The 6,149-nt window shown below is 35.8% G+C and overlaps 1 long non-coding RNA gene across 1 annotated transcript; it reads left to right on the top strand.

Annotated features, from left to right (window-relative positions):
- Window positions 1-3,079: 3,079 nt before the first annotated feature.
- On the top strand, window positions 3,080-5,810 carry LOC121297787. The gene is made up of 3 exons (XR_005947215.1): window positions 3,080-3,205; window positions 4,096-4,149; window positions 4,945-5,810. It is a non-coding gene; the product is annotated as an uncharacterized LOC121297787 (long non-coding RNA).
- The last annotated feature ends 339 nt before the right edge of the window (window positions 5,811-6,149 follow it).

Here is a 6,149-nt window from a genome sequence, read left to right as displayed (position 1 = left end):
GTGTTCATCTATATGTCATTACCAAGCAAGTTATACTGTCTCCAATATAACTACATATTCCAAGAGTGTCTTCAAACTTTACAAGAATACAATAGCTTTTTCTAAGAAAACTGTGTTGTTCTTTTAATAGTTTTATATGGGAACCATTACCTATTGTAAAGCTACACTAGTATTGTGAATGACCAATGTGTTGCATGTTTAAGGTATTCACACACACACACACACACACACACACATATATAGTATATATATATATATATATAGTATGTCTCTACAGAGAGAGAAAGAGACACTCTGTGTGTGTATATATATATATATATATAATATATATATATATATATATATATATATATATATATATATATATATATTATATATATAAATACTGATGATGACTACTTAATGCTGAATAACAAAACCTTCTTATCCACCCATAACACCCCTTTCATTTCTCAATTTCTTATAAATATACTGCTTTATATATTTGCATTGCAGAATAACAAATACAACCTGCAACTGTACTTGCTTGAAAGTGATTTTTCAAAGAGTGTATGTTCTTAATACAGTATTTAGTCAAGTAACAAAGTGTCATTAACAGAATTATATAAACATACATGTTGCACATATTTCTATGTTTGTTTATTTATTTATTTATTTATTTTTAAGGGTTTTTAATCATCTTTATACTACAGTAAAAACTGGTTGGTCTTAAAATCAAACAGCTATGCAATTCTAGTTTTAATCAAATGCTTTTCTGCTTGTTCTGTGCCACCTGGTGGACAAATAATGCAATTGCTATATAAGGATCGGGAACATACCCTATTTCTCTTTCCTCCACAGCAGCGTCACCGACTACGACTGTGCCTGTGCTGTGCACTCGAATAACATCCATTAGAAAAACCTTCATCTTTGTGCTCAAATGAAGGAGACTGGTTTCATTTCTTGGGGCTTTGGTTTAGTATTTCATACCGTTCTAATCTACTGAGATTAATATTACACAGACTCAGAACTCTCTTGCTGTTTGTTTCTAACCACCCGCATTTTTGCTTGTAACTGAATGCTCACAAAGTCTTTTACTTGGAAAATGCATTATCATTCTCCAGTCTTCTAAGAATGTTCTGTATCAGATTTATTTTGCCCTGCTAAGCAAGAACAAAATTGTTTTAGTGCAGCATTACTATACTGCCCTAGAATTAGCCTAGAATTTCATTAATGGAAAATAATACAGGGGGTAATAATAATAATACTACACAGTTCTTGATATATTTTCTTCCACCTGCATAAATCAAATAAACCACACCACTCCTGCAGTCTGGCAGTGTACAACAGAATAGTAATTATGGAGTGCTTTCTCAAACCTTCGAGAAAAGACTCTGAATGTAATGAAAGCCACAGCACTTCTACTGCTACAAACGAATAACCTCTCTCAGTAAAGATATCAATTTCGAGTGGGATCCTCAGCCAGGATGCCTAATGTCATGGGGAGCCTTGAGCTAAGAAAGCTTGGGAACCTACAAATGTGCATATGCTAAAAGAAATGTAAAGTGAGTGTTCTTGGCCAAAGTCAATGCCAAAAAAAAAAAATCATTACAACTAAATCCATGATTGCTGTACTACGGTTACAAATCAATCAATACCCTTGTTATTCGTTCACCAATATCTTTGGATTGTATCATGCAGCAGGGACGCCTGCCAACGTTTTGGAAGTTACATTCCAAAAGAGATGAATTGTTTGTTTGCGGTATAAAAATGTTTTCAGTTTCTGAAGACCAACCATTTAATGCAGGGGTTTCTTTGAACTGCTGGTTCTAAGAACAGAGGACACGAGGAACCGTCCCCCCAGAGTATCTGTAACTACCATGGATTATTAAAAGCAACTTATTTTTTAATTGCATTCAGCTTACCGGAATCCATACTGATGTTTTTTTTGTTTGTTTGTTTTTTTTAACATGCTTTACAATGCTTACCTATGCTTTACTATACTTTCAATGTGCTTTATTACAATTTGATATGCTTTTACTAAGAGAAACTTTTATAAGGGCACCGATGAAATAGTTTACATTTTGCTACACTGATTACATTGTATGATTGAATACTATGTATACCAGTCCAACCGTTTTTATCATACATACCAACTGCCAAATAAATAACTGTTTAAGTAAGACACACCTAAAACCAAATAACACAAACCTTCCGTGACATTCATTCCATTCAAATAATAGATTGATTTATTTCGTTTAAAACGTAATCAAGTTGTGAGATTTTGTCACCAAACCACATAGAAAAGAAAGAAATTCAGTACTCCCCATGTTATAGCTGCAACACTGAAGGTCAACAATATCTTCAGATTGCTTAAAGCAAGGAGGCAAATACAGGTAACAAAAGAACAATAGAAATCTTACAGCCCAGTTGATGTGCACTAATAACTAATGCTGCTTGTAAGATGCCAACCCGAGTAAAGGCAGAAAAATAAAGTTCTAAAAGCCACGAATAATTAAGGCGATGTTCCATTGGGGCGGGGCTTAGCACACCTGGAAGGTTGTTACCACCCAGAGGCGTGGCCTGCGCACAGATACTGTAAAAGTCTGCAGGTTTTGGGGACAAATCTATGAATCGAAGAAGAGATGGCACTCAGAACCTTACAGATGGCATTGCCTTTGCTTGTAATGCTGCTCACAGTCTACATCACCAGTGCAGGTAAGATACCACCTTTTACAGCTCACTGAAATTATAGCAGATCAAGTTTCAGCTGAAGGATAATATGGAAATCTGAACTTAAAACATACTTAACTGTATCACCGATTTCAAACTGCATGCAATAAATAAGTCTGATGCCAGAGCAAGGGAACAGCTCCACTACAGTTCTGCTTTCTCCAGTTCTCGCAGGGACTTATCCTTTGCTAATAAAGGCACAATGCTGTCATTTGTGCAAAATCTGATGACTATTTAAATCTCTAAATAAAATAAACCCTACAAGAGGGTGCACATGCTTATATTGCATGCATAAATATAATACCCATCAACGTCAACAATCACATCCCTACTGATGCATTGCTGTAACGTGTGTTAAGCTGTGCTGAAAAAGTCCACTGCTGCTGAATTCCTGTCCAAGGGGAGAGAGGAACGCTCATCTGAATGTTATAAAGCAGGATGCAGCAATGAAGAAAGTGAGTCTGAGGAGCTCCTGGAATCACAGTCTGTCAATGTGAGTACAATACAGAATCACAGTCTGTCAATGCAAGTACAATACAGAATCAGTCTGTCAATGCAAGTACAATACAGAATCACAGTCTGTCAATGCAAGTACAATACAGAATCACAGTCTGTCAATGCAAGTACAATACAGAATCACAGTCTGTCAATGCAAGTACAATACAGAATCACAGTCTGTCAATGCAAGTACAATACAGAATCACAGTCTGTCAATGCAAGTACAATACAGAATCACAGTCTGTCACTGTGAGTGCTATAGAGAATCAGTCTGTAAGAACAACACACTGGAATATGAAACACTAACAAACTAAACTGTGAAACTGAAATTAAATTGCAATAAGTACTATATGCATGCAACTACAGACATGTACCAAGGGAGCTGTTGGTTTGCAACCTCAGGTTTTAATAGGAAACTCAGTAGAATATGCTGTGTTGTAACCTATTCCCAACGGGGTTCATGAAAGAGCAATAGACTTTAACAGTCCTTGAATATAAAATTGCTGGAATGGCTCCTTGAATATAAAGTTGTATTTAATCATAGAAACCGACAGAGCTAAAATGCAGCTTTGTGAACAACGTCCACCTTTGAATAGGTTCAGTGGGATATGTACTGCTTTTTAATTTGTATATGTTATTTTAGAAACTAGCAATTTTAAAAGAATCAATCTGCGGGAACTATGCAAGACAAGGCTGTGTGAAATGAACTTGCTGTTACCTGATTCAATTTGAACAGCCCAGTCATATACAATACAGTCTAGTGTATATACTTGGTAATTGTTGCAGGTCTACGATTACTTAAAATAGCATTTACCTATACCTTCTAATAACAAAGGGAAAACAATTGCAAAAAGACTTGTGTTATTTTTCTTATTTACTCCACAGGAAGAAACCCGACATTCAAAAACTGATGGTGGTCCGAAGCCTGGGAAGCAGCAGGTACAGTAAGCCATTCGCTCCACCTTACTTGATGGCTTTTACCTTTGTACTGCATGTGCAGCTCTGTTCAAACAGCGAGTAACTAGAAACCAGTTAGGAGAGACTGCAGAAAACCTAATAGCTCACATGCTTTCATTACACAAGAACGACTCGGGAAAATGACCCTTTTAACCCGATGGTATACAATGTGTTTAAACGTGCTGCGCGCATCAGACACTATTCAAAAGGCTTGAAAGGAACCAAGACGCAAACAGACCATTTATGCTTGAAGGAACACATCAAGCTTCAAGTCCAAACCAAAAAATGCAGGTATTAGGTATTTGTTCAACATTCAGAGTGTGTCAAGCACACAGACACACACAGTCACTGAAGCAGGGTCCATCTTTTGATGGAGGAGTTTAAAAGAGGGAACCCTTTAGTGTCATTTTATTTCTTAAGTTTATAGCTCTCTTTGCTCCTATAGCTATTGAAAAACAGACATCTGTCAAATTAGTATTTTACTTTTGCTCAGTTTTATGACTGAGTATTTGTTATGGACAGCTACAGTAGTGTGTGTTTGCGGATTACACGGTTTCTGATTGAAAGGACAAAAGAGCAGGCTAAAAATTAAACATAAGACATTCACCTCCACCTTGGGCCTTACTAAACACCAAACAAGTGGCACTCCCTGGGTCTGATTTTGAAATAGCTGTAATGTTAACCCCCTTTTCTCTGCAATGGAGGGTTGTTTTTTTTTTGTTTGTTTTATTCCTGTAAGAATCTTTAAACTCAAACTTTAATGCTTTCTTTTTTTAGAAACCCGACAGCGACACAGACGAAGGCTCTGGAATGTAGTGCAGAGGTGTGGAACTAACTTTGAACAAGATGTTGACAAGACATCAATAGAAAAAAAATAGAGAGAAAAATCAATAGGATAATGATGGGGGACACTAGGTTATAATGCTTGGAACAAACCCCAGATAACAAAATGTACTTCATTACTGACAGGAGAGAAAGAAAAAACAAACAAACAACTGTATTACTGTTTAAAATGTCAACTGACGTTTCTGCACTGCAAAACCTTAGTAATATATATTTATCCACATATACTTTCTTTGAGCATTTTGCTAAAGGGAAATACAATTTTTGGTTGTATGTGGCATATATACATACATTTAGTATGAACTGTAGTTACCTTACAATCTAAGTGGTGCTGTGCAAGAGTGGTGCTGTTTTAATAAATTTAGTGAAGTAACTCTCAAAGGGTATCTAGTGCCAGATTAGCAATCACGATACGTGTTTCACCAGTATAATGCTGAATACAGGTGAACTGTTTGGAAATAGATACTCTGCGTGAACCGGTGCTTTTTCACTAAAGTGGTTTTAAAATAAAAACATGTGGCAACTTTAACTGTTCGGGTTTTTTTGTGCATTCAATTTGTTTGTACATACTGCTATGTTTTATCAAGACAGCCAGCTCACACTGCCATCTGAAAAAAACGTTTAAACTACTCATTTAAAAAGAGAGGAATTTATACGTGCAATATGGATATAGAAGCTTGGCTTTGGATGGCTGTTTTCAGAATAATACTAACATCACCTGCATAGCCCACCAAATAATTACATGTGTTCTTATTATGTGTTAATTCTATATTGTCCAACTATTAGGATTTCATACATGTTTTAACCCATTGCTCGTTCTCATATACTGATATTTTCTAATCAATATTGACGCTTTTTTTAATAAAGCACATTTGCACATAAAAAGTCTGCTTTTTTGTTTCTTTTTTAAATACACATTGCAAAAATAAAGGTAATATTACTTCAACATCTTGTTTGAAAAGCTGGATCATTTTAAAAGGATTAAAAAAAAAATCCCATAAACAAATCTGACAGTTATACAAGGTGTCAGACTGGGGGGGTAATAAAAGAGGTTAAATTCTATCAGACAGAGCAAGCTCTACAATCAAGTTTGCTTAGAGTTGTAGTGAGGCAGGCAACTTACTGCAAGGACACCCTTT

The sequence above is a fragment of the Polyodon spathula genome, chromosome 23, assembly GCF_017654505.1.
Source record: "Polyodon spathula isolate WHYD16114869_AA chromosome 23, ASM1765450v1, whole genome shotgun sequence".
Lineage (NCBI taxonomy): Eukaryota > Metazoa > Chordata > Actinopteri > Acipenseriformes > Polyodontidae > Polyodon > Polyodon spathula.
The sequence above is the reverse complement of the archived record's forward strand: the minus strand, read 5'-3'. Positions and strand labels throughout refer to the sequence as shown.